Here is a 24,514-nt window from a genome sequence, read left to right as displayed (position 1 = left end):
AATTTTTTGATTCTTGAATAGTCGTTATTTTTTAATCCCATTTTTAGAAAGTGATCATAAAATCTTGTTAACGAGTTCAAAATTAGAAAAACATTTGCCAAGAGCTTTTACACCATTGATGATATCCGTAAAACGGGTGTACATGTCAACAATAGTTTCGCTCGGCTTCATTCGAAATAGTTCAAAATTGTGCATTAAAAGATTGACCTTCGAAACTTTTAATCTACTTCTGCCTTCGTGAGTGGTTTCAAGAATATGCTAAACATCAAAATTGGTTTAGCAAGTAGAAATCCGATTAAACTCATTTTTGTCTAAGGCGTAAAATAGAGCATTCATAGCTCTAGAATTAAAAAAAAAAGTCTTCTTCTCCAAATCATTCCAATGGTTCATTAGAAGAGAAGACCTTCGAAAACCGCTTTCGATAATATTCCATAAATTCAAATCCAACGAAAGCAAGAAAACTCTCATTCGAGTTTTTCAATATGTGTAGTTCATCCCATTGAACAAGGGAGGATGAATGAGAGAGTGACTCTCTTGAAAGCCGTAAAGAGCCATTTCTCTTGGGTATTAAACCAAATGAGAAATTACGAGGCTCTGATACCAACTGTTAGGAAAGAGTCAGCACTAGGGGGGGGGGTGAATTAGTGCAGCGATAAAAACGTCAACTTTGTAAAATCTTTCATTCAATAAAATTGATTTCGGAAAGATGATAACTTGAAATACGTTTATAAGGATGTGCAGTTAGAGTAAAGAGGACATATGACAGTTTGCAGTGAAGGTAAATAGCAAGAATAGAAATGCAAACCAAGTTTTTATATTAGTTCAGTCACCGTGACCTACATCCACTCCACTGATTCCCCTTCTGTCGAGGCTACCGGCATCTACTAACGATCTTCCTTTAATAGGCGAAGATCAACCTTCTTCTTACAGCTCTATTCTCTTTTTGCTAGGAGAGAACTTTACACCCCCTTTTTACAAAGCTTCCCTCACACTCTCCTTTAGAATGATCTCTAAACTTTAGGAGGAGGGACTCTATACTTTACAAGGGTTTTCAACTCTAGAAATATATAGTTTTTTGTTCATTTTTCTTGCTTCTCCATACAGGAAGCTATGGTATATATAGATCCCAAATGGCTTCAAAAATGGAGCCAAAATTCAAATCCCTTGAGATTTTAAGGTATGGGTAGTACCACCACTTGCACTAGGCGGTACCACCACCTATAGTCTGACACTAGGCGGTGGTACTGCCCAGTCTGGTGGTACCACCACCTAGAAGACTGTGTCTAGGTGGTACCGTCACCCATACTGGCAGTACCATCACCTGACATAGTCTCGGAGACTATGCCATGATGGTTTCACCTATTTGGTCACCGTTTAGGCCTTTCTCTTGGCCCAACACAGCTCAAACTTGGGCCCAATATCCCCTAATTAGGTTGGCCCAATTCTAATCCCAATTATATGCTAACTATGAATTTTAAGATATTTACTAAGCTAAACAAAGTCCGTAAGTCTAGGTTTCTTTCAGTGAGCTTCCGACGATCTTCTGGCGAACTTCCGATGATCTCTCGGTAATGTTCTAGTGGACTCCTAGCAATCTCCTAGACTTCACGATAATCTTCTTAGAGAGTTCTGATGAGCTTCTTTGGCAAGCTCTAGGACTTCTTGGTCAATTCCTGCTGAACTTTCGACAAACATTCGGACTTCCGACGAACTTTTGAACTCCCAACGAAATCGAATTCTGGACTCCGGGACTTCATTTTGCTTTATGCCTTGCTATTGTAGTTAATCTTGCACACATAAAAACACACTTCGATCTAGACAATTATTACTAAGCATGAATCAAGTTGTCTGGCATTTCATTGGTCCATCGACGCTTCGTCCAATTCTTCGGCGCATCGTTCTCTCTTACGGCCTATTGCCCAATCGGCCAGTTGACCTTCGCAACTCCGATCTCCTTGGCACAATATATGCTCTTCTTAGCTCGATGCTCGAATCTATGGCCCGAAGCTTTCTGTCGATACATCGACCGATCCTCCAGCCCGACATCCAATCTTCAAACATATTTTCCTCCGACCCAACTTGATTCTTTCTGCTTTAATTGTCTCTCCCTGATCAAAGCATCCTGCGTCATTCAAAATGCAGATCAAATCATAAACACTTATCAATTGATTTCATCATCAAAATATGAGATTCAACAATAAGATCATGATTTAAGTGAGCGATCCAAAGAATTAAGAAAGTTTAAAAATGAAATTTAACAAATTCATGCATTCGGACAAATTAACATTCCTAATTCTCTTCTAATAAAATCAAATTGTTCTTCACTTAAAGGCTTTATAAAAATATTGGCTAATTGATGTTTTGTATCAATAAACTCTATGATTACATCATAATTATTAACATGATCTCATATAAAGTGATGTCTAATATCAATATGTTTAGTTCTAGAGTGTTGAATGAGATTTTTTATTAAACATATTGTACTTTTGTTATCACATTTTATGGGAATGTTTTTAAGATGAATCTTATAATCCTCTAAAGTGTTTTTCATCCACACAACTAATGCACAACATGCACTAGCTGCAATGTACTCAGCTTCAGTTGTAGATAGTACAACCGAGTTTTATTTCTTGGAAGACCAAGAAACAAGTGTGTCCTAAAAATTGACATGTTCCGGATGTGCTTTTTCTATCTAATCTACATCTAGTAAAATCTGCATCAGCATAAGTAATTAGTTCAAAGTTCTCGAATTTTAGATATAATAATCCTAGATTAGTGGTACCTTTAAGATATCTAAGAATTCTTTTAACAGCTTTAAGATGATATATCTTAGGATTAGATTGAAACCTAGTACAAAGTCATACACTAAACATGATATCCTGTCTAGTTGCGGTGAGGTATAGTAAACTTCTTATCATACCCCTATAAGCTATTTGATTAAAGCATTCTCCACTTTCATCAATGTCTAATTTAGTGGAGGTACTCATAGGAGTATTGGTAGCCTTTGAGCTATCCATATTAAACCTTTTTAGCAAATATAAAGCATATTTTGTTTGACTAAGAAAAATACCATTAATTAGTTATTTGATTTGTAAGCCTAAAAAGAAAGTTAATTCCCCTATCAAACTCATTTCAAATTCAAGACTCATACTTTTAGCAAATGATTCACATAGAGATTCATTCGTGGAACCGAAAATAATATCATCAACATAAATTTGAATAATAAAAAAATTATTTTTAAAATTTTTGGTGAACAATGTAGTATCGACCTTGCCTTTAGAGAAATTATTTTCGATAAGAAATGAGCTAAGTCTCTCATACCAAGCCATTGGGGCTTGTTTCAATCCATAGAGAGCTTTAGTCAATTTAAACACATGATTAAGGAGATTGTCATTCTCAAATCTGGGAGGTTATTCAATATAAACTTCTTAGGAAATAAATCCACTAAGAAAATCACTTTTAACATCCATTTGAAATAACTTAAAATTATCACTACTAGCATAGGCAAGGAGCATCCTTATAGCTTCTAATCGTGCCACAAGAGCGAAGGTTTCTTTATAATTGATGCCTTCTTCTTGGTTGAAACCTTTAGCCATTAATCTAGCCTTGTTTCGAACCATGATACCAAATTCATCTTGCTTGTTTCTAAAGACTCATTTAGTACCAATAACTAAATGGTCATTTGGCCTAGGAACAAGCTTCTACACCTCATTTCTCTCAAATTGATTCAACTCTTCTTGCATTGTGATAACCCATAAATCATCTTTTAAGGCCTCATCAATATATTTTGGTTTAATTTTGGAGAGAAAAGCGACATTGGTACAAAAATTCTTAAGAGAAGGATAAGTTTGGACTCCTTTTGATGTGTCTCCTATGATTAGCTCCTTAGGATGAGTATCTATATACTTCCATTCCTTGGGTAAGGATTTTTTGGAAGAAGATGCATCCAAGTTGTTAGATGGAGAAGGGGTTTCATTTAATTTCAAAGCATCAAAATTAACATCATCATCAAAATCATTTTTCTTGACTTCGGAAACTTCATTGAAAAAAACATAAATAGACTCTTCTTTAATTAAAGTTCTTTTGTTAAATATATGAAATGCTTTAGAAATATAAGAATAGCCAAGAAAAATCCCTTCATTGTATCTTTTTCATTCAAGATAAAACACTTACACCCAAAAACTTTAAAATATGAAACATTGAGTTTTTTATTATTCCACAACTCATAAGGAGTTTTGGTGAGTAATGGTCTTACTAGAACTCTATTCATGACATAGCATGCCGTATTTATGGAAAATATTTAGGTAGGCTATGTTCGTTTAATATGGTTCTAGTCATTTCTTGTAAGTTTCTATTTTTTCTTTCTACTATTCCATTTTGTTAAGGATTTCTTGGAGTAGAGAAATTATGGTTGTATCCATTAGATTCACAAAATTCTTGAAAATTATAGTTTTGAAATTTACCACCGTGATCACTCCAAATTGATGAAATCATAAAACCCTTTTCATTTTGAACAAGTTTACAAAACTTAGAGAAATACCTAAAGCAATCACTTTTGTGTGCCAAAAAGTAAGTTCATGTGTATCTACTATTGACACGGGAGTGTCTAATTTGTTACAATCTGCTCATATGGATCATACTGATAATATGATATTTTTTTCAGCCAACAATATTGCTACATAATCTTCAACTCAGCCTACTCAGATAAAACAGCTCATCAGCATATTCCCAGCACAAAGGAATACATTAGTGGAGTTGGTTGGCAGCTGTAAAGCTGTATCATGGTGCTTTTCTTCATGGCTAAGGAATTCATTAATGGAGTTGGTTGGCAGTTGTAAAGCACTTAATTTCGAAATTTCCTATGCATGAAGGGTTGTTTCATGCACTAGTATTTATTTTGGGGTTTAGGGCTTAGAAAAGATTTCAGAAAACTAAGGATATTGACAGAAGCTCTCTTGGAGTGCTCTTTTGAACTCTGTATCTCTTGGATGCGTCCTTGAGTGGTGAGTCTTTTGCTTTCAGTTCTGTATCATTGTTTATTATCATTAGGGTGGTGATCTTCTGTATCCCTTTTGATTTTTAAACTTGGTGGTGAGCTATATTTCGTTTTACTGAAGTTTCGTCGAGAGTTCGTCAATTGCCTTCTGTGATATTTTCTATCTGTACAACTATTCTATTGGTGTTCTTTCGAAATCCATTCTGCATTTTTACCCTCCCCGGTATCAGTTTGGTATCAGAGCTAAAGGCTAGAGATCATGGCAAGGTGAAATGGAAAAGATGTAGTTGGTGAAGGTAGCGACCACGAAGATGACGCTGAGTCGTTGAGGCTGCAGCTACGAAAATTGCTACGTAGCCTACAAGAAAAAAGTGAGATAATCGACGAACTTCAAAGTAGACATAACCAACATGAAAATGAAGCTCGAGAGTTTACTTTTGATGATGATACACCTCTTCTAAGGGAGTCGAGAAGATGTCGGAGAAGAAATGAAGTCCAAGACGAGTGGCAGAATAAATATAACCCCAGATTTGATATTCCAGAATTTGAAGGTAAAATAAATGTTGATGACTTTATCGATTGGCTTAATATAGTAGAAAGTATTTTTGATTTTCATGAACCACCAGAACAAAAGAAGGTCAAACTTGTGGCACTCAAACTCAGGCGGAATGCATCTTTTTGGTGGGAAAATTTGAAGAAACAAAGAGAACATGAGGGGAAGAGTAAGATCGTTACATGGGAGAAAATGAAAAGGGAGCTAAAGAGAAAATATTTACCTCATAATTATAGGCAAGAGATCTTTCTCAAAATACATGATTTCAAGCAAAAAGATCTTAGTGTGGAGGAGTATACTGTAGAATTTGATAATTTGATGTTAAAAGAAGAACTTGTGGAACCGGAAGAGCAAACAATTGCAAGATACTTGGGAGGTCTGAAGTATGAGATTGCTAAAGTTGTTCAGCTACAGCCATATTGGTCTTTAAATGATGTGAGCAAGCTGACATTAAAAGTTGAAAAGCAACAGAAGTTTGAAAAGAGTTTTCGGTATGACTCAAAAGAAGGCTACACAAAAGGAGGAAGTTCCAAGCCTACTGTCCAAAGCAAGGTGATATCGAAGGTGCAAGAAAATGGTGAAGAATCTGCTGGCAGCAAAAAAATACCTAATTCTTCTACCCCAACTGGCCGAAAATGCTTCAAATGTCATGGTTTTGGGCATATTGCTTCGGATTGTCCAAATAGGAGGATTGTAACTTTGGTTGAAGATCATAGTGATGGAGGAGAAGATGAAGCTGACGACGAACCAAAATACGATGATGATGAGGAAGAGATTACTTATGCTGATCATGGTTTGTCTATTGTATTGCAACGTAGTTTACAAGTGTCATATGTGGCCGACGATGAAAGTTGGGTGAGAAAAAATGTGTTTCACACTAAATGCACTTCTCTTGGCAAAGTGTGCTTGGTGATCATCGACAACGGCAGCTTTGAGAATGTGGTATCTTTGGAGATGGTGCAGAAGCTAAAGTTGGATGCCATCCCTCATCCACATCCATACCAGTTATGTTGGCTGCAAAAAGGAAATGACATTAATGTAACTAAAAGATGTTTAGTTTCATTTTCTATTGGCAAGTATTATAAAGATGAAGTATGGTGTGATGTTGCTCCTATGGATGCTTGTCATTTGCTGTTGGGAAGACCTTGGCATTATGATAGAAGGGTGTTGTATGACGGCTACAAACATACTTATTCTTTCAAAGTGAATGAAAAGAAGATTATTTTAGCTCCATTACAACCATCTGAAATCAGTGCACCAAAAAAGAAAGTTAGCGCTTTTATGTCCTATGGTGAATGCAAAGATGAATTAGACAAGGGTGGTCATGTTATGGCTCTACTAGTAGTAGAAGCAAATGAACAACACAAAGAGACACCAGAAATCATGAAATAAATCTTGGAAGAATTTGAAGATGTTATACCAGAAGAGAATCCACATGGCCTTCCACCCTTGAGAGATATCCAGCATCACATTGATCTTATTCCAGGGGCTGTTCTACCTAATAAGGCAGCATATAGAATGAGTCCCAAGGAGCATGAAGAACTCCAAAGGCAAGTTGATGAATTGGTGAAAAAAGGGTTAATCCGAGAGAGCATGAGTCCTTGTGCGGTTCTAGCCTTGTTAGTGCCTAAGAAGGATGGTTCTTGGAGAATGTGCATGGACAGTCGCACCATCAATAAAATCACAGTGGACTATCGCTTTCCTATTCCAAGGTTAGATGATTTAATTGATCAATTGTGTGGTGCTTATATTTTCTCAAAAATTGATTTGAGGAGTGGCTATCACCAAATAAGAATGAGGCCCGGAGATGAGTGGAAAACAGCATTTAAAACTAGAGAAGGCTTATATGAATGGTTGGTTATGCCATTTGGGCTATCTAATGCTCCTAGCACCTTCATGAGATTTATGAATCACATACTTAAGCCATGCATTGGAATATTTGTTGTAGTTTATTTTGATGATATATTGGTGTACAGCAAGAGCGAAGAGGAGCATATGAATCATCTGAAAGAGATTTTTCTTATTTTAAGGCATCAAAAGCTTTATGCTAATCTAAAGAAGTGTGATTTCTTTACTTCTAGTGTGGTGTTTCTAGGGTATGTTGTTTCAAAAGATGGAATCATGATGGATCAAAGTAAGGTAGAGGCTATTCTCAGTTGGCCAACACTTGCTTCGTTGCATGATGTGAGGAGTTTCCATGGCTTAACTTCGTTTTACAGAAGTTTTATCAAGGGTTTCAGCTCTATTGTCGCTCCAATCACCGAATGTCTGAAATGTGATAAATTCAAATGGACTAGTGAGGCTAACGATGCTTTTGAGCTTTTGAAAAGAAAGGTTACTGAAGCTCCTATCTTAGTTCTACCAAATTTTGATAATGTGTTTGAAGTTGAATGTGATGCATCTAATGTGGGAATTGGTGCTGTTTTGAGTCAAGACGGAAGGCCCATTGCATTTTTTAGTGAAAAGCTGAATGATACAAGAAAGAAATACTCTACTTATGATAAGGAGTTTTATGCGATTTATCGAGCTTTGTCTCATTGGAGTCAATATCTTCTTGCCAAGCCATTTGTTCTATATTCTGATCATGAGGCATTAAAGTTCATTAATCACCAGCACAAGCTAAACAAGAGGCATGCAGCTTGGGTGGAGTTTTTACAATCTTACAACTTTACAATCAAGCACAAATTTGGTGTTCAAAATGTAGTTGTTAACGCATTAAGCAGAAAGCATTCTTTATTATCAGCAATGGAAGTCAAAGTGGTTGGATTTGAAACATTCAAAGATCTATATGAGAATGATGTGGATTTTGGCTCGATATGGCAGAATTATAAATCAGGTTCCTTTCAATAATTTTTTATTTTTGATGGTTTTCTTTTTCGAGCTAATGCTTTGTGTGTTCCATCTTGTTCTTTGAGACAAGTAATTATAGCTGAAGCTCATGGTGGTGTTTTGGGAGGACATTTCGATAGGGACAAGACTCTAGCTCTTGTTCAATCAAATTTCTACTGGCCTAAAATGTTCAGAGATGTGGATAGACATGTGAAGCAATGCCGATTGTGTCATTTGGCAAAAACAAGTCAAAATTCTGGTTTGTACACTCCATTGCCAGTGCCAAATGCTCCATGGGAGAATGTAAGTCTTGATTTCGTTTTGGGACTACCAAGAACTCAAAGGAACAAGGATTCTATCATGGTTGTTGTTGACAGATTTTTAAAAATGTCTCACTTTGTTCCATGCAATAAATCAAATGATGCATCTCATATCGCTGATTTATATTTTAAGGAGATTATTAAATTGCATGGTATTCCAAGAACTATGGTGTCTGATCGAGATTCAAAATTTGTTAGTCATTTTTGGAGAACTCTTTGGAGGAAGTTGGGTACTTCTTTGAATTTCAACAGCTCGCATCATCCACAAACCGATGGGCAAACTGAGGTAACAAACCGAAGCTTGGGAAATTTACTTAGAAGCTATGTTGGCAAGAATATTAAGCAATGGGATGTCATTCTTCCACAAATTGAGTTTGCCTACAATCGTTCTATGCATCATAGTATTGGTAAGAGTCCTTTTGAGGTAGTTTATGGTGCTAATCCTGCTGGTCCTTTGGACTTAATCCCTCATTCTACAACAAAGCAATTTAGTGGAGATGCTGATGAAAGAGCTAAGCAGATAAAGAAGCTACATAAGGGTGTGAAAGCAACCATTGAGAAACAAAATGAGAGGTACATGCAAGCTGCTAACAAACACAAAAAACTTGTGGAGTTTAATGCAGGTGATTTGGTTTGGATTCATCTAAGGAAGGAGAGGTTTCCGCCGGGAAAATTTGGAAAACTGAAACCTAAGGCTGATGGTTCATTCAAGGTGCTTAAGAGAATTGGCAAAAATGCTTATGAGATTGAGCTACCTAAAGATTACAGAGTATCCCCAACATTTAATGTGGCTGACTTAAGTCCTTTTTATAATCATGATGATGAAACAAACAAGAACTTGAGGACAAGTCTTTTTCAACCAGGGGAGATTGACACGGGAGTGTCTAATTTGCTACAATCTGCTCATATGGATCATACTGATAATATGATATTTTTTTCAGCCAATAATATTGCTACATAATCTTCAACTCAGCCTACTCAGATAAGACAGCTCATTAGCATATTCCCAGCACAAAGGAATACATTAGTGGAGTTGGTTGGCAGTTGTAAAGCTGTATCATGGTGCTTTTCTTCATGGCTAAGGAATTCATTAATGGAGTTGGTTGGCAGCTGTAAAGCACTTAATTTCGAAATTTCCTATGCATGAAGGGTTGTTTCATGCACTAGTATTTGTTTTGGGGTTTAGGGCTTAGAAAAGATTTCAGAAAACTGAGGATATTGACAGAAGCTCTCTTGGAGTGCTCTTTTGAACTCTGTATCTCTTGGATGCGTCCTTGAGTGGTGAGTCTTTTGCTTTCAGTTTTGTATCATTGTTTATTATCATTAGGGTGGTGATCTTCTGTATCCCTTTTGATTTTTAAACTTGGTGGTGAGCTATATTTCGTTTTACTGAAGTTTCGTCAAGAGTTCGTTAATTGCCTTATGTGATATTTTCTATCTGTACAACTATTCTATTGGTGTTCTTTCGAAATCCATTCTGCATTTTTACCCTCCCCGGTATCAACTATAATCATCCACGATGACAAATATATATTTGCTTCCTCCTAGGCTTGAAGTAGCAATTGGTTCGAATAAGTCCATATGAATTAATTACAATGCCCTAGAGGTGATTATTTGGTTCTTTGGTACTTTTTATTTGCTTTTCTAGTTGACATGCATCACACATATTGTCTTTGACAAACTAAATGTGAGGAATTCCTTTCACAAGTTCTTTAGATGAAATTTGAGATATTAGTTTCATACTTGCATGACCTAACCTCCTATGCCAAAGCCAAGCATCGTCATTCAAAACCGAAAAACACATTTCATTATAAAAATCATTAATATCGATAGCGTATATATTATTTTATTTTAAAGCAATCATAGATGTGTTTTTGTATAGTTTTTCAATAATACAAGCATTGGATTCAAATTTAATGATATATTATTTATCACACAATTGACTAATGCTCAAAAGGTTATGCTTTAAGCCATCAACTAACAACACATCTTCAATAGAAAAGGTGGATTTGTTACCTATGGTTCCTTTGCCAATGATTTTACTCTTGTTGTTGTCTCCGAAAGTGATATATCCTTCATCTATGCTAGTGAGCTTAGAGAATTGAAATGGATCTCCAATCATATGCCTTGAACATCCACTATCAAGGTACCATCTCTTGCTCTTAGCTTATGATGGTAAATGTTTCTATGAAAAAAAGATAATTTTTAGATACCCATTTGACCTTGGGTGCCTCAAAAATCGATCTACATAGCTTATCATGTTGCATTGAGTTATTTGAGGTTCTTTTAGGAATACAAATCAATTTGTGTGGACTACATTTCTTAAATGGACAATGATAAGCTATATGCCCAAATTTGCAACAAAAGTTACATTTCTTTTAGGGTGAAACATGCAAAGAAGGGCCTTTAACGAAGGTGGTTGGATTTAGGTGAGAGCTACTCACAAATATGATTCTGCCTTTTCTATAAACATGACCCTTGTTGGCAAGGATCATGTTCAAGGACTTGCTACCAACCTCAAACTTTTTAAAGGATTCTTTGAGTAGCAAGTTTTCCTTTCTAAGTATTTCTAGTTCATATTTTGTACATGGAGCTAAACTATCATTGTGCTTAACATTTAATCTATTGAAATCATTAACAAGAGAATCATGCTTTTTTTTTAACAATTTATATTTTTTACTAATTGATTTGTATTTATCAAATAAATCATAAAAAATATTTAATAGTTCATCAAAGGATAAATTTGCATCAAATGAACTACTCATTTCATCTCCAATAGCCATTAGCACATAGTGAGCAACTTACTCGATGTTGGTTAGGTCCTCTTCTTCAGATGAACTTGAGTCATCCCATGTTGCTTTAAGAGCCTTCTTCTTCTTTGGTTGTCTCTTCTTTGCTTGGGGACATTCGCTCTTGTAATGCCCTGGCTTCTTATATTCATAGCTTATCACTTGTTTACTCTTAGGTTTAATTTTATTTTTAGTATCACTTTTAAATTTATTTCTTTTTATAAATTTTTTGAACATTTTTGTTAAGAGTGTCAAGTTTTCATCAAAATCCTCATCACTTGAATTTTCTTTGGTCTTCTTGAGTTCTTAGAGTCATGTCATTCCTATTCTTAGGAAGGTTGTTCTCAAGCTCTTCATGATCATTACAAGTCATCTCATAGGTCATTAGTGACCTGATTAGTTCTTCGAGAGAAAAATTATTTAAATCTTTGGCCTCTTGAATGACCGTGACTTTAGGGTCCCAACTCTTTGGAAGGGATCTTAAAATTTTATTAACAAGCTCAAAATCCAAGAAACTTTTACCAAGTCCTTTTAGACTATTGACGACATCCGTAAATCGAGTATATATGTCTCTAATGGTCTCACTCGGCTTCATCCGAAACAACTCATAAGTGTACACTAAAAGATTAATTTTCGATTCCTTCACTTTATTAGTGCTTTCAAGAGTTACTTCGAGTGTGTGCCAAATATCAAATGTAGTTTTACAAATAGATACACGATTGAACTCATTTTTATCTAAAGTACAAAACAAGGCATTCATAGCCTTGGCGTTTAAAACGAAAGTTTTCTCCTCCAATTCGTTCCAATCGTTCATCGGAAGAGAAGACTTTTGAAACCCATTTTCTATAATATTCCATAATTCGAAATCCATTGAAATTAGGAAGATCCTCATTCTAGTCTTCCAATATATGTAATCCGTCCCATTGAACATGGGCGGACATGTAATTGAATTACTCTCTTGGTTGTCAACAAACATCATCTCTCTTGGGTTTAAAACCAAATGAGAGTGATCCTTACTCTGATACCAACTATTAGGATCAAGAGTGGCACTAAGAGGTGGGTGAATTAGTGCAAAGAAAATGTTTTCCGATTTTAAAAGTCTTCATTTCGATTAAAATCGATTCCGACGAAAATTATTTCGATTGAATTCGTTTCGGAGAGAAATTGAATTTGAAAGCTTTCATAAAATTGCAAAGAGAAGATTAAGGAGGTTTGAAGTAATGTAAATTGCACAAATAAAAAGCAAACCAGAATTTAGAGTGGTTCGATCGATGTGACCTACATCCACTTTCGGATTCCTCCCCGATGAGGTCACCGGTGTCCACTAAAGGCCTTCCTTCAATAGGTGAAGGCCAAACACCTCTTTATAGCGCTTTCTCTTTTTTTCGGATTTAGGAGATAACCCTTACAAGTCTCACTCCTCGTTCTTGGATGTTTACAAAGCTAAGAGAGGGAGGGGAGGACTCTTTTTAACTTTTACAACACTTAACACCCCAAAGATTTAAGAGTATGTTTAACACTTTCATGCCCTTTCATGGAAAAAAGGGTGGAGTTTTTATAGGCCCCAATGGCATCAAAATTGGAGTAAAAAAGTATCACATCCATGATTTTGGGGTACTGGCGGTACCACCACCGTTACTGGGCAGTACTACCGCTGCTAGTCTAACACTGGGTGGTACCACTGCCTGACAGGGGTGGTACCACCGCTGGCAACATTCACTGCCGGCGGTACCACCACCCAAACAACCTGGGACTCTGTTTCCCAAGCGGTGCCACCGCCGACCAAGAATTTAGGAGCTGAATGGTCTACTCAATTCGGCCCAATTGGCCCCTAATTAACTTAGTGGGATTACCTTCTAATCCTAACTTAATTTATGATCTAACTACGATAATTAAGACATAATCATAGCACTTTTTGTTCCAATACGTCAATTGCTCTTCCGACGAGCCTCCGACGAACTCCCGGCGAACATCCGACGAACTCTCGGCAATGTTCCGGTGAACTCCCGGCAAGCTCCTAGACTTTACGATGATCTTTTGGTGAGTTCCAATGATCTTCTTTGGCAAGCTCCTGGACTTCTCGGTTGGTTCCAATAGAACTTCCGACGAACTCTCGAACTCCCAATGAGATTCTGATCTTGACTCCAGCACAACACTTACTTTATGTCTTACTACCATCGTAGTTAATCCTACACACTTGTCTCAACATATAGATTATATCAAATAATTTACAATTGACTTCATCATCAAAATTCGAGATTCAACAATAGCCTCCTCGTCGGTCTAATGATCAATATCCTCAACATTTTGTCCTTTAATATGTCTCACATATCTCTCTCTCGAGAGGATGAGATACTTTGCTAGACCTATGTAAAGTTGGAACTGAAATTTACATAGGTCAATGCTACTTCTTGTGGATGGTAGAACTACATCTGCCAATGCTACTTCTTGATAACTGAAATTTTCTGATTTTAGTATGTCAATGTGATGCATATCAATTTGAGAACTTGACAATCTTTACTGGATTTATTTTAACATATGTGGATATATTGTTCCTTTTCCATATGTGCAAATTTGTATGTTTTTAATTATTTCCCAGTTTTGTATGAATTTTCTTTTTGATGGCCAACTTCGTTTGTCATTTTGACATAAAAAGTTATATCTTCTTTCAGAAACCTGGAGGCATCATTGCACTTCTTGATGAAGCCTGGTATGTGTTGATTGCTTCCCTTGTGCTGGTTAACACCTCATCTTTTTTGTACTTGAGTATAAGCAACAATGGTATTCCTGTATATCCATATACTTATGCTTCTGAAAATATTGGAAAATGAACTTTGGCCAATCTCACACTTTTTGCTTGATTCAGCATGTTTCCCAGGTCAACACATGAGACATTTGCTCAAAAATTGTATCAGACATTAAAAAACAACAAGAGATTTATAAAACCGAAACTTTCTCGTACCAACTTCACAATCTGCCATTATGCTGGAGAGGTAATTATTCATTTGATGATATGCTTAAGTACTTTTATTTGAATCTGCTTTGGGTTTCACTTGTATATCTATACTATCCACCCAGGTAACATATCAAGCCGACTACTTCTTAGACAAAAACAAAGATTATGTTGTGGCAGAACATCAGGATTTACTAAATGCTTCCAAGTGCCCATTTGTTTCGGGTTTATTTCCACCACTTCCTGAAGAGACATCAAAGTCTTCAAAGTTCTCTTCCATTGGCTCCTGCTTTAAAGTAATTTTTTTCTTTGTCCGTTCTTTTTGGTAGTTTTTTTACAGTATAAATATGATGTGGTTATATTTCAATAATTAATAATAAATTGGTATATGAATTGACTCCTTAGACTTCTTTAGTAGTGATATGCTGAGGTAGTACTTATTTATGTATATACGTCTGGAATGTCACTCTGTGCTGACAACAGTTTGCACAACTGTCAAGTATAGAACTCACTGCACATTACAAAGCACTTGTCATTTGACTTCTTTAGTCATAGTAAATGTATATTTTATTTTGCAATTTTTATCCACATAAAATTTTATTCTAATGCAGTAAATGAGTGAGATTTGCTTGTCATACAAATAGGATCATCAATCTTATTCTTTTTCCCCACCGGCATCTATAAAGCAAGGTATGCAATTTCGAATGGTACCGCCCGATATGGGCGGTACGTATCGGTCCGACGGCATACCGGTACGCGGATCGCCCGCTACCGGATGGAACGTGCTACGGTGATATAGTGCTATAGTAAGAGGAAGAAATATTTAAAATCGCTCAGCAACAATGATACAGTGCTCCAATGGTCAAATTGACCATTGGAGCCCTTTCTCATAGTATTTAAACCCTTCTTCTCTCCTATTTCAATCCATTACATTCTCATACTCTCTTAAACTATCTTATTGACCATTGGAGCCCTTTCTCATAGTATTTAAACCCTTCTTCTCTCCTATTTCAATCCATTACATTCTCATACTCTCTTAAACTATCTCAAACTCTTTTTTTCTCACATTTGTGCTCTCCTAAACTCTACAAAACAACGATTTATTAATTGAATCGAGGTTAATTTGGGAAGATTAAAAGGAAGAATTTTCTAATCAAGAGGTATGTTTACATAAGGACAATCCATAATGGACTGAAATACGAACCTTGCACAAAATATTCTTCAAAGCCCAAAAAAGATATATGATACTATTCTTACTTAATTTATATTGATTTTACTAAACTTATGCTATTACTATATTTATTTCTAACTTAAAAACCCTACCATAACTTTTTTTTATATTTTCAGATATATTCGGAGGGTTTTACACCTAAATTAGGTGTACCGCTTGGTACGACCTAGCGTACCGCTCGGTACACAGTATCGTACCATATCGAGTCAACCTCGAAACACCGGTACTGTACGGTATTGCATACCTTGCTAGAAAGTATAAACATTTATAATCTTTCAAGTTGAATATGTCATATGACAAATATTCGTCCTTAAACTGTTTCAAGAAAGTTGTGTGCCATAAACTTACAAGTTGATTTATTTAATTACTTAATTATTCATGAATATATTTCTAGTTTTGACTTGTGATCATAAAAAAAAAGTCAGCTACAACTTCAATCTCTGATGGAAACGTCCTCAAACCTTCTATTTTCGAGAACTTCAATGTTATCCAACAATTGCGCTGTGGAGTATGTTCCTACTTACTATAATTGATTCCTCTTCCCTCTCGAAGTTTTACATAATATTTTACCATTTTGTTTTGTTGCCTTCACGCATGTAGGGTGTTCTAGAAGCAATCAGGATCAGCTGTGCTGGATATCCAACTCGAAGAACATTTTATGAATTTCTCCTTCGGTTCAGTCTTCTTGCCCCAGAAGTTTTGGAAGGAAAGTAAGCCTCTTTACATACGTAAATAAAATTCAAATAAGTTATGAAGTACCTAGTGATGCATGTATTTGATCTAAATATTCTGATGCACCCCCTCTTGGTCTTTTGTAATCCTGGACAGCTTTGATGACAAGGCTGCATGCCAAAAGATTCTGGACAAAATTGGATTGAAAGGTTACCAGGTATGATTGTTGTTACCATTTTTTTAAATTTTTGATAAGTCCTCTACTGGGCAAAACTTGTGGTTTAACTTCAGTGAGCTGAGAACGTTGAAGAATGCAGTACAGATCTTTTTATCAATTGATAAGAAGGGTGGAAACTACAAGGGAAATAGCTTACATTACAGATTCTCTGTCCTACACTAAATTCTGCCAATATTTTGGGCCTGTTTCTTTTTAAAGATTTAGAGAACAAGAATTTTGCTCTGTATAACTTTTCTTTTATCTACATATATCTGTTGATTTTTTCTTCTTTATTATTTGTCAAGCATTACTGTTTGAGGATATCACTTTTTACATAGTGAATCTTTGCATGGGCAGCTAGGCAAGAGCAAAGTGTTCCTGAGCGCTGGCCAGATGGCTGAATTAGATGCTAGAAGAGCAGAGGTGCTTGGAAGAGCAGCCAGAACAATTCAAAGACAAATCGGTACATATATTGCTCGTAAAGAGTTCCTTAGGCTACGGCAAGCATCTGTTTATTTGCAGTCTCTCTGGAGAGGTATAATCCTAATATAGTGAGAGTGATTCACTTTGACTAAGTTACAAAGTTATCAATTGAAACTTTAAATTAAGTTACCCTGAGACTAAGTTAAGTTTGTTCTTTTATTTAATTTTATGGAATTTAGTTCGGAGATCCGCGATCTGATTATTAAGTCTAATATTTTGTTTGGTTGTTCATTTATTTCTTGTGCATCAGTAAAAGAATTCTTCAAATTTGTTCCCAATTTGGTTAAATTCAGGAAGACTGGCCTGTAAACTGTATGAGTGCATTAGACGTGAAGCAGCAGCAGTCAAAATTCAGAAGAATTTGCGCCGATATTTTGCAAGGAAATCATATACAGCACTTCGAATGTCAGCAATTACGTTGCAAACAGGCTCAAGGGCAATGATTGCTCGCAATGACTTTAGGTTGAGAAAGCAAACTAAAGCTTCAATTTGTATTCAGGTGCCTTAATTCTCTCTGCTGGATATTGCTGCTAAAGCTTAGCTACATGGTTTTACTTTATCCTGAAAGAGATTACTATTACATATCACCATGAAGGAGCTGTGGGCTATGTTCTGCAACACATTAGTTTACCAGTTGTTTATTTGAGCCAGTGATTTAAAAAGCGCTAGGCGCCAAAAGACGCCAAGGTCTAAAAATGACCGAGGCGCTAGGCGCTCGCCCAAGCGAAGCGAGACGCTAAAATATTAAAATATATAATATAATTAATTAATATAATTATTTAACAGTATTAAAATCAAAATAATATAATATTAATCTAATAAATACAAATACATTACTGTTACTAGTATACTGTTAATAGTATTCAGTATATTGTTAACAATATACTTTCGAAAGAGGAGAAGGAAGAGGAGTGTATGGGAGGACCAAGGGTGCAGCGACAGCGGTAAAAGGGTGCAGCGACAGCGATAAAAGTGAGCAGCGGCAGCGAGAGCGGCGAGCGGCAACAGTGGCAACGGTAGCGGCGAGTGGTGACAGCGGCAGCAGGAGCGGCGACAGCGAGCAACAGCAGCGGTAGCGTGAACGCGAGCAAGGTTAGGGTTGGGCAGCGGCAGCTGATATCAGTGTTTTAGTTGGTTCGATTGAACCAACTAAAGCACCAGGGATCGAACCAGACCTAAAACGCTAGTTCGGTCGCCTGGTTTAACCCAGGCGCTCGCCCGAAGCACTCGGCACTTGGGCTCGGACAAGCGCCCAGGCGGCGCGCTTTAAAGAGGCACCGCCTGGAAGTGAAGCGAGGCGCTCGGGCCTCACCTCGCCTCGCCCAAGCGCTTAGGCGAGCGCTCGAGCACCTATTGAAATCACTGATTTGAACTATGATTATAAACATATGTTGTCCTCTGCTTGCAGTCTCAATGGCGTTGTCACAGGGATTATTCTTATCACAAGAGGTTGCAAAAGGCAACACTTACTTATCAGTGTGCTTGGAGACAGAGACTTGCAAGGAAAGAGCCTAGAAAGCCAAGAATGGTCTCTTCTTATCTCTAGCTTTCTGAATAACTCCAATAAAATGAAGCCTTTGGATAACGTAGTTCTTATTTCAATTTTTTGCAGGCTGCCAGGGAAACAGGAGCCCTTAAAGAGGCCAAAGACAATCTTGAAAAGCGCGTGGAGGAACTGACATGGCGTTTGCAGCTTGAGAAAAGACTAAGAGTAAATATCCTTCTTAATCGGTATTCTTTGTAGCATTTAATTGTTGGTAATATATCGATGTAGTCTTCTGTATTCTTTTCTTTAATATTCTGGGCTTGGGATGTCATGATGAGTTGCAACATATCTTGTTTCACTCCAATTTGCAGACTGATCTAGAAGAGACAAAAGCACAAGAAATTGCTAAACTGCAAGACATGTTGCATGAGATGCAACTGCAGGTAGAACAAGCAAAATCCACAGTTATTAAGGAACGGGAGGCTGCACGAAAAACTATTGAAGAAGCACTTCCGATCATAAAGGAAACCCCTGTCTTAGTTCAAGATACAGAAAAGATTGATTTACTAAATGCTGAAACTGAAAACCTTAAGGTACGACCAACAGAACAACTGATGTTAGATTTCTATTTTTATAGACAACTTAATAGTTCTGAATCATAACCATGTACACAATGTGGTAAAAGGAAAACATTGAACTACAAAAATTTATAAAAAATACACTGATTAATGAGAGATTCTATGTTATAGCAAATTATATTTGTCTTGTTAAATTAATTAATACCTTGCTCAGTCTGAATATTCAACAACTTTGTGTTTTTTCTCTTGTTGTTTTCATAGGTTTTGTTGCTAATAGAAAAGCAGGCAACAGATTCAGCCAATAAAGCATTTGCTGAAGCTCAGAACAGAAATATTGAACTGGTCAAGAAAGTTGAAGATTCTGAAATGAGAGCTGATCAATTTCAAGACACTGTTCAAAGGTTTCTGATTTCATAATTCCTTTTTTGTTTATTCCCAGTATTTTATATATCATGTTGGGCACTTGTTGATGGGAACCTTAATAAATTTAGTTTATCTATGATACTGTAATAAAGCTGAAACCAAGTATTAGTCACGTATCCTCCTGAAGCTTTGCTTTCAACATTACAAGGTAATATTTGTGTTTTCTCTCCAAGCACAGGCTTGAAGAGAGAGTCTCAAACCTGGAGTCAGAGAAACAAGTGCTTCGTCAACAGGCGGTTGCCATTTCACCAACTAGCAGAGCTTCATGTTCAAAAACAACTATCTTCCAGGTCCCTATCTCATTTAATTCTTTTTCGACATTTAGCCAACTAGCACATTACTACCAGGCTTTTTTGTGTGTATGTTAGATTTCTTATTGTTGTTATTATATTGTGATGCTTTGGCCACAAAGAAGCACAGAAAATGAGAATATCCTGAATGGTGAATCGAAACTTGCTTTGGTAAGCATGATAATTTCAATTCTGATAAGCATTTGGCTTCGGCAGATATCAAGTCATTTACCCAAAAGACAAGTGAATTAACCTTGGACGATTTTTATACACTAAAAACTGTAGGACTTGAGTCCTGGTTCACCTAATTCCAGAGAACTTCAAAATGATGATAAACCACATAAGTCACTCAATGAGAAGCAGCAGGTATGGCAATATTTAATTTTATAATAAATGCCATTCTATATTTTGGCTTTACATGTGTGCATCGTATTGATACTAAAATTTATTATGTCTTGTTGTCCTTAATGCTGTATTTTCCTGATAAGCTATGTATTTTCCCTCACAATGTTATTTCTCCAGGAAAATCAGGACTTACTTATTGAGTGTATCTCTAAAGACTTGGGATTCTCTGGGGGTAGGCCTATTGCTGCTTGTGTCATATACAGATGCCTTCTTCATTGGAGATCCTTTGAAGTTGAAAGGACTACTATTTTTGACCGAATAATCCAAACAATAGGCTCAGCTATAGAGGTATGAAAAACTTTGTCATTGTTGCTGGTGGTTTAATTGTCTTTCTTCATTAATATTGTGGATCGTGAACCAAATCCATTTTCAAATTTGTATCAGACGTGTGACAACATACAACATCGATACTATTTTCTTTATACATAATCCTCACTAGTACTACTACATGATCTTATTCATAGATTTAAACCAGTTCTTGATTTACTAATTTTGCAATTTGTACCTCTGAAGGCCCAGGATAACATTGATGTTTTATCCCACTGGTTGTCCAATTCATGTACTCTATTGTTGCTCCTCCAACGAACATTAAAAGCAAGTGGAGCAGCAAGTTTGACTCCACAGAGGCGTAGAACGTCAGCTTTATTTGGGAGGATGTCTCAAGCAAGATGGTGAAACCTTTGGTTTCCCAGAAGATCATGATGCTTTAAGTATTGATATGGCTTCATCCTGATTTCCTTGTTTAACTCAATTTATGTTAACTTTTCTTGCATCCTAAGGGAATTCGAGCCTCTCCTCAGAGTGCTGGCCTCTTTTCTTTTAGTGGTCGCATGATGGGTGGATTGAGTGATTTGCGTCAAGTTGAAGCTAAATATCCTGCTCTACTTTTCAAGCAGCAGCTTACTGCTTTCCTTGAGAAAATCTATGGAATGATTGGAGACAATCTAAAGAAAGAAGTATCTTCACTGCTTGCCTCATGTATCCAGGTAATAAAAACTTTCCCAATAGTTTTGCTTGAAATTTTTTTAATATTGTTAACTGTGCAGGCGCCAAGAACATCTCGTGCAAGCTTAATTAGAGGCTCATGATCTCAAGCAAATGCTATGGCCCAGCAGGCACTGATCACGCATTGGCAAAGCATAGTGAAAAGCTTAACCAACTAGAAAATCCTGAGAGCCAATCATGTAAGTTCTGAGTAGCAGTGCTTTGACTTTTGATATATGTTCGATAAACTTTAGCTTTCCACCTTTCAGGTCCCTCCATTTTTGGTTCGCAAGGTGTTCACCGAAATTTTCTCATTTATAAATGTACAACTGTTCAACAGGTACATATTAAGTGTGATTACATTTCTTTCACTTTTTTAGCCATGTGATTTTTTTCATATTTTCTCATTATAAAGGATAATCTTTTTCTCTGTTATATAGCCTTCTGCTGAGGCACGAGTGTTGTTCATTTAGCAATGGGGAATATCTCAAAGCAGGGCTGACTGAGTTAGAACACTGGTGCTATGATGCAACTGAAGAGGTGATCTCCTATGATTTCAAACAAACTTTGTGAAAGTTTTAAACTAAAATATCATTTGGTCGCAGTATGCAGGTTCCGCATGGGGTGAATTGAAGCATATTAGGCAGGCTGTTGGTTTCCTTGTATGTTTTTTTATGAAGAGCACATTGGTTTATTTATTTTATTTTTGATTTTCTAGTAACCTTATACAATGTGTCCACTGATCCAGGTTATACATCAGAAACCAAAGAAGACCTTGAAGGAGATAACCACTGATCTATGTCCAGTTTGGGCCACTCCTTTGACCTGTTATTATGTCCAAAGCATTGTAATTTAGTTATTGTTCCCATTTTGAATTATTATCTGATTCTGTTTTCAGGTGCTCAGCATACAACAGTTATACAGATTAAGTACAATGTATTGGGATGACAAATATGGAACACAGCGTATCATCAGAGGTTAGTTTGAACTCAGCTGATTGATGTGCTCCTTTTAAATATAGTTTGCTTATTTAGGAAGGTTAGCATTCTGTATTTGTTACCTCCACATAGAAGCTGAATTTCTGTTTTTGAACATTTATTCCCACCCCCCACTTTTTAGGTCATTTCAAGTATGAGAGTTATGATGACTGAGGATTCAAATAGTGCAGTCGGCAGTTCTTTCTTGTTGGATGATGATTCGAGGTGATTCTGCCATTAAAAAAACAAAGGAAGAAGATCTAAACTCCTCGTTGAAAATAGAAAAATCTAAGCTTGATCAATCTTTCATGCAGCATACCATTCTCCGTGGACGATATCTCAAAGACGATGACTGAGATAGAGGTAGCAGATGTTGATCCACCACCTCTAATTCGTCAGAACTCGGGCTTTGTATTTTTGCTACAGAGGAAGGAATAGTAGACTTCATCTTCAAGTTTCCTATTCATGCCCAAGAGGTGCATATTCGTCTTGTAGATATGATGTTATTCTATTCATGCCGAATTAGCATAACCAGGGGTAGATTATGATTTTAGTAATCGGGTTTGATTTGTTGATTTAATTTCATGATTCTTTTGATGAGTTGTATTTATTGGCAATAAGCCCCTGTTCTGACTCTGTGCTGCTCAGTGTCTACCGTCAAGAAGTGAGAGGATTCTCTTCTCTACTTCAACAAGCATTTAGAAGTTGAACGATTGGCAATAAGGTTAACGTTTGTTTTATGCTGAACGATTTTTGATGTAGTATATAATTTGTCTTGGTCTTTCCAACAAATTTATACTCGCTACTTGTGATACATGATTTAGTAAAGTGAGATAATAAAGGATCTGGTTTTGAAGATCGTCCATTGATCTTTATTTTCTTATTTCTTCCATTTATCAAAATCCGGATGGAACATAAAATCACAAGATTTCAAATTACTTTTTTTAAATCTGAACTAATTTGAGCTAATTGAAACTGGATGAAGCAAGTAAAGTGAATAAAATTTTCCTGTCAGGGAGAAGCTTTTACGCTCCCCGCAGGCGACGGCGGAATCGCCTGAACCCGGTCTTCGTTGGACTGCCTGGTGGCCACACTTGATTCGCCTCCTTGTAGTTTCCGCCGCTACCTGAACAGACTTGGGTTGTAGAATGGTGCTTGAGCTAAGTTCTCCAATCTCGCTCAACTCTATCATGTTCCCACTGTCTCTGCCAATTATATGTTCCTTCTTAAGGAACACTATTCTCTTAGCTACAAAAACCTTTTAGTCCTCGGGATTATAGAAATAATACCCATTAGTTTTCTTAGGGTATCCCACGAATATGCACCGTTTCGTCCTGGATTCTAATTTATCGAGGTTGTGTCTTTTAATGTGGGCAGGGCAGCCCCAAATCTTAACTACCTTAAAATTGGTCTCCTCAAAATGAGACAGGGAGGTCAACGAAACTCATCATGGACCACACCATATCTAATAGTGTGCGATTTCTCCTTTCGGATACACCATTGAGCTGGGGTGTATAAGGAGGTGTCCATTGGAACAGAATCCCATAGTCCTTGAGGAACTAGGTGAACTATGTACTCAAGTACTCACCTCCTCGATATGATCAAAGAGTGTTGATACTCTTTCAAATCTGATTCTCCACTTCATTTTTATACTCCCTGAATTTCTCGAAGGCCTCAGACTTGTACTTTATCATGTACATATGTTCATACCTTGAGAAATCATCGATAAAAGTAATAAAGTAGGAGTAACCACTTATGACATGAGTTAACATGGGACCACATACATCACTATATATGAGTTCCAACAACTTAGTGGCTCTCTCTCCAGTTCCACTAAATGGAGAGTTGGTCATTTTTCTACGAAGGCAAGGCCGCAAGTTGTATATGACTCATAGTCGAATGGATCTAAATATCCATCCTTTAGCAACTTTTGAATCCTTCCCTCATGGATATGACCTAGCCTATAATGCCACAAGTATGCACTGTTCACCTCATCTCGTTTTCTCTTGGACATACTTATATTCATGATATGTTGAGCAGTGTCTAGTATAAATAATCCATTATGCAATGTTTCTCTCTTGATGATCTCATTATCTAATAACATTGAACAACTATTGTTCTCAAAAACTAATTTATATCCACTAACTATCAAACAAGAAATGGAAATAATATTTTTGATAATAGAAGGAACAAAATAGCATGCATCTAATGTAATAATAGCTCCACTAGGCAGATGTAGGGTGACCTCGCTAATAGCCACTGTAATAACTTTTGCTCTATTTCCCATTTTGAGGTCCATCTCGCCTCTCACCAATCTCCTAGGTCTTG

General features: G+C 36.6%; 1 pseudogene; it reads left to right on the top strand.

Annotated features, from left to right (window-relative positions):
- Positions 1 to 23,042, top strand: part of LOC135679530 (myosin-17-like) — a 45,822-nt pseudogene extending 22,780 nt beyond the window's left edge.
- The last annotated feature ends 1,472 nt before the right edge of the window (positions 23,043 to 24,514 follow it).

This window comes from Musa acuminata, chromosome BXJ1-1, assembly GCF_036884655.1.
Source record: "Musa acuminata AAA Group cultivar baxijiao chromosome BXJ1-1, Cavendish_Baxijiao_AAA, whole genome shotgun sequence".
In the NCBI taxonomy this organism is placed as follows: Eukaryota; Viridiplantae; Streptophyta; class Magnoliopsida; order Zingiberales; family Musaceae; genus Musa; species Musa acuminata.
This window is presented reverse-complemented; position numbering and strand designations above follow the sequence as displayed.